The following is a 14,553-nucleotide window of genomic DNA, read 5'->3' as shown; positions in this document are numbered from 1 at the left end:
TTTGCTTACCGCCCAAATAGGTCCACAGACGATGCAATCTCAACCACACTGCACACTGCCCTAACCCACCTGGACAAGAGGAATACCTATGTGAGAATGCTGTTCATCGACTACAGCTCGGCATTCAACACCATAGTACCCTCCAAGCTCGTCATCAAGCTCGAGACCCTGGGTCTCGACCCCGCCCTGTGCAACTGGGTACTGGACTTCCTGACGGGCCGCCCCCAGGTGGTGAGGGTAGGCAACAACATCTCCTCCCCGCTGATCCTCAACACTGGGGCCCCACAAGGGTGCATTCTGAGCCCTCTCCTGTACTCCCTGTTCACCCACGACTGCGTGGCCACGCACGCCTCCAACTCAATCCTCAAGTTTGCGGACGACACAACAGTGGTAGGCTTGATTACCAACAACGACGAGACGGCCTACAGGGAGGAGGTGAGGGCCCTCGGAGTGTGGTGTCAGGAAAATAACCTCACACTCAACGTCAACAAAACTAAGGAGATGATTGTGGACTTCAGGAAACAGCAGAGGGAACACCCCCATCCACATCGATGGAACAGTAGTGGAGAGGGTAGCAAGTTTTAAGTTCCTCGGCATACACATCACAGACAAACTGAATTGGTCCACTCACACAGACAGCATCGTGAGGAAGGCGCAGCAGCGCCTCTTCAACCTCAGGAGGCTGAAGAAATTCGGCTTGTCACCAAAAGCACTCACAAACTTCTACAGATGCACAATCGAGAGCATCCTGGCGGGCTGTATCACCGCCTGGTATGGCAACTGCACCGCCCTCAACCGTAAGGCTCTCCAGAGGGTAGTGAGGTCTGCACAACGCATCACCGGGGGCAAACTACCTGCCCTCCAGGACACCTACACCACCCGATGCTGCAGGAAGGCCATAAAGATCATCAAGGACATCAACCACCCGAGCCACTGCCTGTTCACCCCGCTGTCATCCAGAAGGCGAGGTCAGTACAGGTGCATCAAAGCTGGGACCGAGAGACTGAAAAACAGCTTCTATCTCAAGGCCATCAGACTGTTAAACAGCCACCACTAACATTGAGTGGCTACTGCCAACACACTGTCAATGACACTGACTCTACTCCAGCCACTTTAATCATGGGAATTGATGGGAAATGATGTAAATATATCACTAGCCACTTTAAACAATGCTACCTTATATAATGTTACTTACCCTACATTATTCATCTCATATGCATACGTAGATACTGTACTCTATATCATCGACTGCATCCTTATGTAATACATGTATCACTAGCCACTTTAACTATGCCACTTGGTTTACATACTCATCTCATATGTATATACTGTACTCGATATCATCTACTGTATCTTGCCTATGCTGCTCTGTACCATCACTCATTCATATATCCTTATGTACATATTCTTTATCCCCTTACACTGTGTATAAGACAGTAGTTTTTTTTTTGGAATTGTTAGTTAGATTACTTGTTCGTTATTACTGCATTGTCGGAACTAGAAGCACAAGCATTTCGCTACACTCGCATTAACATCTGCTAACCATGTGTATGTGACAAATAAATTTTGATTTGATTTGATTTGATTTGATTTGATTTAAAATACGGAAACTATCATTTAGAAAACAAAACTTTTATTCTTTCTGTGAAATCCGGGACCGTTCCATATTTTATCGAAAGGGTGGCAACCCGAAGTCTAAATATTGCTGTTACATTGCACAACCTTCAATGTTATGTCATAATTACGTAAAATTCTGGCAAATTAGTTCGCAACGAGCCAGGTGGCCCAAACTGTTGCATATACCCTGACTCTGCTTGCACTGAATGCAAGAGAAATTACACAATTTCCCGTGTTAATATTGCCTGCTAACATGAATTTATTTTAACTAAATATGCTTCTTTAAAAATATATACTTCTGTGTATTGATTTCAAGAAAGGCATTGATGTTTTTTGTTAGGTACATTTTGTGCAAAGATTGTGCTTTTTTTCGGCAATGCGCTTTTGTTAAATCGTCACCCGTTTGGCGAAGTTGAAGTAGGCTGTGATTCGATGGTAAATTAACAGCAACCGCATTGATTATATGCAACGCAGGACAAGCAAGATAAACTAGTAATATCATCAACCATGTGTAGAAACTAGTAATATCATCAACCATGTGTAGTAACTAGTGATTATGTGAAAATTGATTGTTTTTTATAAGATAAGTTTAATGCTAGCTAGCAACTTACCTTGGCTCCTTGCTGCACTCGCGTAACAGGTGGTCAGCTTGCCACGCAGTTTCCTCGTGGATTGCAATGTAATCGGCCATAATCAATTGTTATGAAAACTTGAAATCTGTCCTAATTAATTGGGCCGTGTCGATTAATCGGTCGACCTCTAATCACGACTCTTGGTCCATCTGACTGAGACAGGTATAACCATGCATGGTGTAACTCAAGCCATATATTATTTTCAATATATGGATGTGATCCCCATTGTTTTTCCACATATAAGCTTTCTTTTTACAGGTCCACTCAAAAGCATGTGGGATGAAAAGACAATTGTCATCTCACAGCTTCTTCCAATTTCATTGCTTTTCTCAGGTAGCTAGTTATCATATTCCATCTTCTTATCATGTGTTAATTTGTATACAAATATTTAGTAAAGCATCATTTAGAATGCTGGTTTTACAACAACCGTCACTATGAAGCACAAAAGTATCACAGTATCTTTGTTGATCAAATACAAGATAATTTAAGTTTCTCCCTAATCTATGGCTGTATTGTCTGTCTCCTTCCTTAGTCATTATTGAGGTTCAGTTTCCTATTCCACCTATGGGAGTGGCAGCTCCGGGCAGTGACATCACCCTTAGATGCTCTTTCTCTTCGTCTAAAAACCTGAACCTCAACCAACTGGTCATCAACTGGCAGCGTGGAGAATCAATGGTGGTCCACAGCTATTACCATGGAAGAGATCAGCTGGACAGAGTGTTGTTTACAAAGGACGCACTCATCTGTTTGAAGACCAGCTCGCTGTGGGAAATGCCTCACTTAGACTGAGTGGTATGCAGCCGAGTGACCAGGGCCCATACACTTGTGATATGACAGATGAACAGGCTAGCACCCTGGAAAAGCTACTACTTTTAGTGAGATGTTAGAGAGTGTATTTTTGTTAGAGAGTGTATTTTTTGTGTATTTTTTTTTCAGGAATCTTTTGTCATTGGGGGATTAAGGGACATAAAAGTATTAAGCAATCAGCCTAAAGCCCTTTGCACCTCTGGCCCCCTTCAAGAATCCACAGCTCAGCTGTCTGTACAGTCATCCTGTGACAGCTTCATCATCACCCTCACCTCCTCCCAGGGTTTCCCCCAGCCTGATGTGTGGTGGACGGACTCCATTGGAGGAGACATCTCCAATTAGAGCCACGGCCGTATCGGTCTGGACAGCAGGGGGCGCTATGAGGTCCACAGCTCCATGGAGGTCAGGCCAAACAGTACACTCACCATCATTGCTGAAATGAGACTGGAGGATCTCAATCAAAGCTTCACCCGCTCGATCACCCTCCACCCACTCCCAGGTAAAGGTGCGACCTACCAACAGGTTTAAGGGTAGAGCAATGTGACCAAGCATGGGTCACTGATTTAGTGATGAAATATTAAACAATTTCATAATCACTAATGGCTAAACCCTGACAAGAGGTTACTCTTACAAAAATTCTGCAATGTATGAATTCTAGACAAAATTTGTAGTCAAACACCCATCCTAAATATGGATTTGACATTTCACTTTGAGGGCAAATGAGTCATATGAGCATTGTGTATAGATGTACTTCATGCAAGAATAACACCATTGCAGAGTGCAACTTTCCATGACAGTAACTGTTTACAATGCCCTCAATGAAAGGTTCAGTGACCAGGCAGCACTACTAGAGGAACAGGTCTTTGGGATGTGAAGCTGAAAGCCTGTCTCTTTCTCTCTTCTCCTCCTCTTCAACAGAATGCTGTGAGCTGCCTCTTGCAACTGGCGGCAGACCGGTTTTGGTATGATTAGGGATACTTAGCAGCATTAGCAATGCCACTATTATTAGGGATAGTTAGCAGCATTAGCAATGCCACTCATATTGTACTTCAGACGCCTGAAACACACCAACACCAGCTGGTCCCACATGACTATACAACAGGACAAGATGAGGCTCATGAAACAGAGACTTGATACATCATGAACAAAAATGAGTTATAAAAGTCTAAGCTTACAGGACTGTTTCAATGTCACAAATATAGGTGTGTGTGTTGCTGCCTTCTGAAATATTTCCACTCCCTATTGGTAATGTATTATAGAGTACTGCTAGCAGTAGACTTTGCTACACTCTGCAGCCCTATGTAATCCAGACTACTTTGGTTTTTTGGGGGGGATGCGAAGGGTGGCTACTTTGAAGAATCTCAAATAAAAATATATTTTGACTTAATTAAAACTTTTTTTGGTTACGGCATGATTTCATACACTGTTATTTCATAGTTTTGATGTCTTCACTATTATGCTACAATGTAGAAAATAGTACAAATAAAGAAAAACCTTTGAATGAGTTGGTGTGTCCAAACATTTGACTGGTGCTGTACATTTTGTCCAATGTCATTGTCAAAGGTGGCCTGGTAACAACAACTGGGAAAAGTACTATCCACCTTACAGTTGGGCTGGTTGAAAAGTTGATGCTACATGACATTGTGGATGTAACTGCAACTTCTGGGGCATATTACAGAAATATTTCACGTTATTACATGGTACTTGGTGTCACTGTGAGACAGTTCATTACATTACCAATTTACTGTTGCTACAACGCAGGCATTTTGAAAAGCAACTGTTCAACCAGCATATCAGCCAATAGTTGTTACAAGCTGTTGCAACAAGACATGTTTGACTAACCTTGAGCCACCCACAGAAGGTACATATACAACACACTTACTCCTTCATCACCACCTGAAGTATATTTGTTTTATAAAGCCGTATGTTGACTCAACAGGAAAAGGTTACCAATAGGAACTTTTAATTTTATGGGAGGAATTTGCATTGTAACTTAGATAAAGAATACAACCCTGGTGATAGCAGTTCAAAAGGATACCCTCTGACACATCACCCTCAGAGCTAGACTGTGAACCCAGACACCAGCCTCCACACCACACCACCACTACCTGCCTTCGTTCCATCTAAGCCGGTTCGTGGAATACCCCTGTCCCTCCCAGAGCACTTTGATGGCGTGTTATCGACCTGTACCTCGCTCGCTACGCCAACGCTATCTCCAGGAGAGACAGGGTTGCCATGTCATCTCGGCACTGACCAGATAGGCCCTGAACTGTGGTGCCACAGTTTGGGAGACGGGCGGACCCGAAGTCGAGTACTATGAGCACTTCACCCTCCTCTTCCGCTTGGAGTTCGATCATCCTGTGGAGGGCCGAGAAGGGGGTGAGTGCCTACTACGAGTACACCAGGGATCTAGGACTGTCCTGGAGTTCCGGACCATCACGGTCAGAGACGACAGTAGGGAGTGAACATTACCCCATAGTATATACAATAGGCCGGAGGGAGGAGGAAGTGTCTAAGGATGGAGTAGGCAGGTGGGTGAGCACCTGGAAGGGCAAAGTGGGATCAGTTTCAGGAGCTGAGAGAGCTGGTGATGGCTCAGGTGGATATGAGAGGAGATGTGGATAGTTTGAATAACTGGGTGAGAACAGCATTAGTGGGGGCAGCTACTGCTGCTAATCCTAAGAGTTCAGGGAGTAAGAAAGCAGTCCCATGCTGGACGGAGGAGTGTGGAGCGTTGGTGAGGAGTAGGAAGGAAGCAGTAGAGGTACCAATCCGGAATCCAGGGAAGAACCCAATGAGACCAACAAGCTATCGGCCAGCAGCTTTAACATATGTACAGATGATGTCGGAAGTTTACACTTTAGCCTAATAGGTTTAAACTCAGTTTTCACAATTCCTGACATTTAATCCTAGTAAAATTCCCTGCTTTAGGTCAGTTAGGATCACCACTTTATTTTAAGAATGTTAAATGTCAGAATAATAGTAGAGAGAATTATTTATTTCAGCTTTTATTTCTTTCATCACATTCGCAGTGGGTCAGAAGTTTACATACACTCAATAAGTATTTGGTAGTGTTGTCTTTAAATTATTTAACTTGGGTCAAATGTTTCGAGTAACCTTCCACAAGCTTCCCACAATAAGTTGGGTGAATTTTGTCCCATTCCTCCTGATAGAGCTGGTGTAACTGAATCAGGTTTGTAGGCCTCCTTGCTCACACACGCTTTTTCAGTTCTGCCCACAAATCTTCTATAGGATTGAGGTCAGGGCTTGTGATGGCCACTCCAATACCTTGACTTTGTTGTCCTTACGCCATTTTGCCACAACTTTGGAGGTATGCTTGGGGTCATTGTCCATTTGGAAGACCCATTTTGCGACCAAGAATTTAACTTCCTGACTGATGTCTTGAGATGTTGCTTCAATATAATTTTCCACCCTCATGTTGCCATCTATTTTGTGAAGTGCACCAGTCCCTCCTGCAGCAAAGCACCCACAGAACATGATGCTGCCATCCCCGTGCTTCACGGTTGGGATGGTGTTCTTCGGCTTGCAAGCCTCTCCCTTTTTCCATTATGGCCAAACAGTTCTATTTTTGTTTCATCAGACCAGAGGACATTTCTCCAAAAAATATGATCTTTGTTTCGATGTGCAGTTGCAAACCGCAGTCTGGGTTTTTTATGGCGGTTTTAGAGCAGTGGCTTCTTCCTTGCTGAGTTGCCATTCAGGCTATGTCGATATAAGACTTGTTTTACTGTGGATATAGATACTGTACTTTTGTACCTGTTTCCTCCAGTAGCTTCACAAGGTACTTTGCTGTTGTTCTGCGATTGATTTGCACTTTTCGCACCAAAGCACGTTTCACTCTAGGAGACAGAACGCGTCTCCTTCCTGAGCGGTATGATGGCTGCGGGGTCCCATGGTGTTTATACCTGCATACTATTGTTTGTACAGATGAACGTGGTACCTTGAGGCATTTGGAAATTGCTCCAAAGGATGAACCAGACTTGTGGAGGTCTACAATTTCTTTTCTGAGTTCTTGATGGATTTTTTTTGATTTTCACATGATGTCAAGCAAAGAGGCACTGAGTTTGAAGGTAGACCTTGAGATACATCCACAGGTACACCTCCAACTGACTCAAATTATGTCAATTAGCCTATCAGAAGCGTCTAAAGCCATGACATAATTTTCTGGAATTTTCCAAGATGTATAAAGCCACAATCAACTTAGTGTATGTAAACATAAACAATTGTTAGAAAAATGACTTGTGTCATGCACAAAGTAGATGTCCTAACCGACTTGCCAAAACTATAGTTTGTTAATTAACAAGTGTCACGTTTGTCGTAATGATTAGACCAAGGCGCAGCATGAATAGAGTTCCACATATTTTAATAAAACTGAAACTCACGAAAACAAAAACAATAAAGGACAAACGAAACATGAAGCTACTGGTGTGCACTCAGGCAACTACATGTAGACAAGATCACACAAACAAAAATGAGGAAATGGCTACCTAAATATGATCCCAAATCAGAGACAATGATAAACAGCTGTCTCTGATTGGGAGCCATATCAGGCCAACATAGATATACAAAAAACCTAGATGACCCACCCTAGTCACTATCACGTCCCAACCAACAGAGAATAAACAGCTTACTATAGTCAGGGCGTGACCGCAAAACCTGACTCAATAGGGGAGGGTCCGGGTGGGCATCTACTGTCGGGGGCAGTTCCGGTGCAGGACGAAGTACCCACTCCGCTTGCAGATCCGACGTCTTCCTCCATGGTGGCTCTGGTGCGGAGATCATCGCTGGAGGCACCGGACCGTGGATCGTCGCCGGAGGAACTGGACCGTATATCGTCGCAGGAGGCTCTGGACTGAGAACCCGGACTGGTTCCGGACTGTGGACCGTCGTTGGAGGTTCCGGACTGTGGACCGTCGTTGGCGGTTCCAGACTGTGGACCATCGTTGGCGGTTCCAGACTGTGGACCATCGTTGGAGGTTCCGAACTGGGAACTGTCGGCGGAAGCTCTGGACTGGGAACTGTCGCAGGAAGCTCTGGACTGTGGAGGCGCACTGGATGCCTGATGTGTGGTGCCGGCATTGGTGGTACCGAGCTGGTGACACGCACCTCAGGGCAAGTGCGGGGACGAGGCACAGGACGTACTGGACTGTGGAGGCGAAATGGAGGCCTGATGCTTGGTGCCGGCACTGGTGGTACCGGGCTGATGGCACGCACCTCCGTGCACTGGACGCACTAACAAAACGTGAAGCTACTGGCGTGCACTCAGGCAACTACATGTAGACAAGATCCCACAAACACAAATGAGGAAATAGCTACCTAAATATGATCCCCAATCAGAGACAACGATAAACAGCTGTCTCTGATTGGGAACCATATCAAGCCAAAATAGATATACAAAAAACCTAGATGACCCACCCTAGTCACTATCTCGCCCCAACCAACATAGAGAATAAACAGCTTACTATGGTCAGGGAGTGACAACAAGAAATTTGTGGAGTGATTGAAAAATGAGTTTTAATGACTCCAACCTAAGTGTATGTAAACTTCTGACTTCAACTGTACGTAAGATTATGGAACGTATTATTACAGAGAAGCTACATTTCTTCCTGGAGAGCAGGATGCTAGTATCGGCACATCAGAGTGGGTTCAGGAAAGGTAGGGGAACTATGGACCAGTGCTCTGCTTAGAAGCAGAGGTCAGGAAGGCTCAGGTGAACAAGGAGACTGTTGTTGCTGTCTTTTTGATGTGGAGAAGGCGTATGATTTTGATGCAGAAGGAGGGGTTGTTAATCAAGATTGATATTATGGGGATAGGAGGAAAAACGTACAACTGGATAAAGGATTTCCTGTTTGGAAGGTCTATCCAGGTGAGGGTGGGGAAGTCTCATCAGGCAGCTACCTAGTGGATAACGGAACACCACAGGGGGCATGATTAGTCCTCTGTTGTTCTCAATCATGATCAATGATGTTTACTCTCCAGTACAGCCGGATATGCAGGAATTTGGGGTGGATGTCAGGAAACGTATTACAGATCATCTGGCTGTATATACGGCAGAGCTGATGGCCATACTGTTGGCCTTTTAGTGGGTGGAGGAAGTCAAGCCAGACACAGTAGTTATTTGCTCTGAGTCATGTGCAGTGTTAATGAGTCTACAGTCATTTAGCTCACTAGCAGACGACGCCTGCTGTTTGAAGTGTTACAAACCCATGGCAGGATTAGACAGATGGGTATACAGATAAGATTTACTTGGGTCCCCTTAGTAGTGGGGATGTTGATGTTGTTGTTTTTCTCAAAATTCAGCTAATCACAGGTCTTAAGACCCCCTTTGTGGGGTTTCTTGTTCTTGTAGTTAGTTAGCTAATCTCTTTGTAACATTATTAAATTTCACCCACAACGCAAACTAATACTTTATCAATGAAATTAAGTAATCATGAAATTGATGTCTGCCTGATACAAGTAGTCATGTTTAACTCAAAGCATATAAACTCAGCAAAAAAAATAAACGTCCTCTCACAGTCATATTAGTTTATTTTCAGCAAACTTAACATGTGTAAATATTTGTATGAACATAATAAGATTCAACAACTGAGACATAAACTGAACAAGATCCACAGACATGTGACTAACAGAAATGGAATAATGTGTCCCTGAACAAAGGGGGTGTCAAAAGTAACAGTCCGTATCTGGTGTTGCCACCAGCTGCATTAAGAACTGCAGTGCATCTCCTCCTCATGAACTGCACCAGATTTGCCAGTTATTGCTGTGAGATGTTACCCCACTCTTCCACCAAGGCACCTGCAAGTTCCCCGACATTTCTGTGGGGAATTATTTATTTATTTAATTTCATTTAACCTTTATTTAACCAGGTAGGCAAGTTGAGAACAAGCTCTCATTTACAACTGTGACCTGGCCAAGATAAACAGCAGTTCGGCACATACAATAACACAGTAACACATGGAGTAAAACAAACATACAATAAGTCAAGTCAATAATACAGTAGAAACAAGTCTATAGACGATGTGAGCAAATGAGGTGAGATAAGGGAGGTAAAGGCAAAAAAAAGGTCATGGTGACAAAGTAAATATAATATAGCAAATAAAACCCTGGAATGGTAGATTTGCAGTGGAAGAATGTGCAAAGTAGAAATACAAATAATGGGGTGCAAAGGAGCAAAAGAAAAAAAGAAAGAAAGAAATTAAATTAAATACAGTAGGGAACGAGGTAGTTGTTTGGGATAAATTATAGATGGGCTATGTACAGGTGCAGTAATCTGTGAGCTGCTCTGACAGCTGGTGCTTAAAGCTAGTGAGGGAGATAAGTGTTTCCAGTTTCAGAGATTTTTGTAGTTCATTCCAGTCATTGGCAGCAGAGAACTGGAAGGAGAGGCGGCCAAAGAAAGAATTGGTTTTGGGGGTGACCAGAGAGATATACCTGCTGGAGCGCGTGCTACAGGTGGGTGATGCTATGGTGACCAGCGAGCTGAGATAAGGGGGGACTTTACCTAGCAGGGTCTTGTAGATGACATGGAGCCAGTGGGTTTGGCGACGAGTATGAAGCGAGGGCCAGCCAATGAGAGCGTACAGGTCGCAATGGTGGGTAGTGTATGGGGCTTTGGTGACAAAACGGATGGCACTGTGATAGACTGCATCCAATTTGTTGAGTAGGGTATTGGAGGCTATTTTGTAAATGACATCGCCGAAGTCGAGGATTGGTAGGATGGTCAGTTTTACAAGGGTTTGTTTGGCAGCATGAGTTTTTATTTTATTTTTTTATTTCACCTTTATTTAACCAGGTAGGCTAGTTGAGAACAAGTTCTCATTTGCAACTGTGACCTGGCCAAGATAAAGCATAGCAGTGTGAACAGACAACACAGAGTTACACATGGAGTAAACAATTAACAAGTCAATAACACAGTAGAAAAAAGAGAGTCTATATATACATTGTGTGCAAAAGGCATGAGGAGGTAGGCGAATAATTACAATTTTGCAGATTAACACTGGAGTGATAAATGATCAGATGGTCATGTACAGGTAGAGATATTGGTGTGCAAAATAGCAGAAAAGTAAATAAATATAAACAGTATGGGGATGAGGTAGGTAAAATTGGGTGGGCTATTTACCGATAGACTATGTACAGCTGCAGCGATCGGTTAGCTGCTCAGATAGCAGATGTTTGAAGTTGGTGAGGGAGATAAAAGTCTCCAACTTCAGCGATTTTTGCAATTCGTTCCAGTCACAGGCAGCAGAGAACTGGAATGAAAGGCGGCCAAATGAGGTGTTGGCTTTAGGGGTGATCAGTGAGATACACCTGCTGGAGCGCGTGCTACGGGTGGGTGTTGCCATCGTGACCAGTGAACTGAGATAAGGCGGAGCTTTACCTAGCATGGACTTGTAGATGACCTGGAGCCAGTGTCTGGCGACGAATATGTAGCGAGGGCCAGCCGACTAGAGCGTACAGGTTGCAGTGGTGGGTGGTATAAGGTGCTTTAGTAACAAAACAGATGGCACTGTGATGAACTGCATCCAGTTTGCTGAGTAGAGTATTGGAAGCTATTTTGTAGATGACATCGCCGAAGTCGAGGATCGGTAGGATAGTCAGTTTTACTAGGGTAAGTTTGGCGGCGTGAGTGAAGGAGGCTTTGTTGCGGAATAGAAAGCCGACTCTAGATTTGATTTTAAGATTGGAGATGTTTGATATGAGTCTGGAAGGAGAGTTTACAGTCTAGCCAGACACCTAGGTACTTATAGATGTCCACATATTCTAGGTCGGAATCATCCAGGGTGGTGATGCTAGCGAACGGTTGAAAAGCATGCATTTGGTTTTACTAGCGTTTTAAGAGCAGTTGTAGGCCACGGAAGGAGTGTTGTATGGCATTGAAGCTTGTTTGGAGGTTAGATAGCACAGTGTCCAAGGAAGGGCCGGAAGTATACAGAATGGTGTGGTCTGCGTAGAGGTGGATCAGGGAATCTCCCGCAGCAAGAGCAACATCATTGATATATACAGAGAAAAGAGTCGGCCCGAGAATTGAACCCTGTGGCACCCCCATAGAGACTGCCAGAGGACCGGACAGCATGCACTCCGATTTGACACACTGAACTCTGTCTGCAAAGTAGTTGGTGAACCAGGCAAGGCAGTCATCAGAAAAACCGAGGCTACTGAGTCTGCAGATAAGAATATGGTGATTGACAGAGTCGAAAGCCTTGGCAAGGTCGATGAAGACTGCTGCACAGTACTGTCTTTTATCGATGGCGGTTATGATACCGTTTAGTACCTTGAGCATGGCTGAGGTACACCCGTGACCGGCTCGGAAACCAGATTGGACAGCGGAGAAGGTAAGGTGGGATTCGAGATGGTCAGTGACCTGTTTGTTGACTTGGCTTTCGAAGACCTTAGATAGGCAGGGCAGGATGGATATAGGTCTGTAAAAGTTTGGGTCCAGGGTGTCTCCCCCTTTGAAGAGGGGGATGACTGCGGCAGCTTTCCAATCCTTGGGGATCTCAGACGATATGAAAGATAGGTTGAACAGGCTGGTAATAGGGGTTGCGACAATGGCGGCGGAAAGTTTCAGAAATAGAGGGTCCAGATTGTCAAGCCTAGCTGATTTGTACGGGTCCAGGTTTTGCAGCTCTTTCAGAACATCTGCTATCTGGATTTGGGTAAAGGAGAACCTGGAGAGGCTTGGGCGAGTAGCTGCGGGGGGGGGGGCGGAGCTGTTGGCCGAGGTTGGGGTAGCCAGGAGGAAGGCATGGCCAGCCGTTGAGAAATGCTTGTTGAAGTTTTCGATAATCATGGATTTATCGGTGGTGACCGTGTTACCTAGCCTCAGTGCAGTGGGCAGCTGGGAGGAGGTGCCAGGATACCCGGGCCAGGTCGATTAGAAAGGCCTGCTCACAGAAGTGTTTTAGGGAGTGTTTGACAGAGATGAGGGGTGGTCGTTTGACTGCGGATCCGTAGCGGATACAGGCAATGAGGCAGTGATCGCTGAGATCCTGGTTGAAGACAGCGGAGGTGTATTTGGAGGGCCAGTTGGTCAGGATGACGTCTATGAGGGTGCCTTTGTTTACAGATTTAGGGTTGTACCTGGTGGGTTCCTTGATGAGTTGTGTGAGATTGAGGGCATCTAGCTTAGATTGTAGGACTGCCGCGGTGTTAAGCATATCCCAGTTTAGGTCACCTAACAGAACAAACTCTGAAGCTAGATGGGGGGCGATCAATTCACAAATGGTGTCCAGGGCACAGCTGGGAGCTGAGGGGGGTCGGTAGCAGGCGGCAACAGTGAGAGACTCATTTCTGGAGAGAGTAATTTTTAAAATTACTAGTTCGAACTGTTTGGGTATGGACCTGGAAAGTATAACATTACTTTGCAGGCTATCTCTGCAGTAGACTGCAACTCCTCCCCCTTTGGCAGTTCTATCTTGACGGAAAATGTTATAGTTGGGTATGAAAATCTCAGAATTTTTGGTGGCCTTCCTGAGCCAGGATTCAGACACGGCATGGACATCAGGGTTAGCAGAGTGTGCTAAAGCAGTGAGTAAAACAAACTTAGGGAGGAGGCTTCTGATGTTGACATGCATGAAACCAAGGCTTTTTCGATCACAGAAGTCAACAAATGAGGGTGCCTGGGGACATGCAGGGCCTGGGTTTACCTCCACATCACCCGCGGAACAGAGGAGGAGTAGTATGAGGGTGCGGCTAAAGGCTATCAAAACTGGTCGCCTAGAGCGTTGGGGACAAAGAATAAAAGGAGCAGATTTCTGGGCATGGTAGAATATATTTGGGGCATAATGCGCAGACAGGGGTATGGTGGGGTGCGGGTACAGCGGAGGTAAGCCCAGGCACTGGGTGATGCTAAGAGAGGTTGTATCTCTGGACATGCTGGTGGTAATGGGTGAGGTCACCGCATGTGTGGGAGGTGGGACAAAGGAGGTATCAGGGGTATGAAGAGTGGAACTTGGGGCTCCATTGTAAACTAAAACAATGATAACCAACCTGAACAACAGTATACAAGTCATATTGACATTTGAGAGAGACATACAGCAAGGCATACAGTAATCACAGGTGTTGATTGGGAGAGCTAGCTAAAACAGTAGGTGAGACAACAACAGCTAATCAGCTAGCACAACAACAGGTAAAATGGCGTTGACTAGGCAGAGAGGGTCGGATTAACTACACACAGATTCTGAGTGCGGCTGGGGCCGACAGATAAAACATAAGCAAACAGAATGGAGTACCGTGATTAATGGACAGTCCAGCAGGCATCAGCTATGTAGCCAAGTGATCACAGTGTCCAGGGGGCAGCGGTGGATGGGACAGCGAAGCTAGACTGGCGAGTATTATCCAGGCTAAAAAAATTAAAAAAATAAAAAACTGGCTGGCTGGCTGTGCAGAAGGTAAAAGCCGCTAGCAGTGGCTAACAATGACTAAATAGCTTGTAGCTAGTTAGCTGGTTAGCTTCTGGAGGTTCTTGAATGTGTTC

The sequence above is a fragment of the Oncorhynchus tshawytscha genome, linkage group LG03, assembly GCF_018296145.1.
Source record: "Oncorhynchus tshawytscha isolate Ot180627B linkage group LG03, Otsh_v2.0, whole genome shotgun sequence".
NCBI classification, from domain to species: domain Eukaryota; kingdom Metazoa; phylum Chordata; class Actinopteri; order Salmoniformes; family Salmonidae; genus Oncorhynchus; species Oncorhynchus tshawytscha.
The sequence above is the reverse complement of the archived record's forward strand: the minus strand, read 5'-3'. Positions refer to the sequence as shown.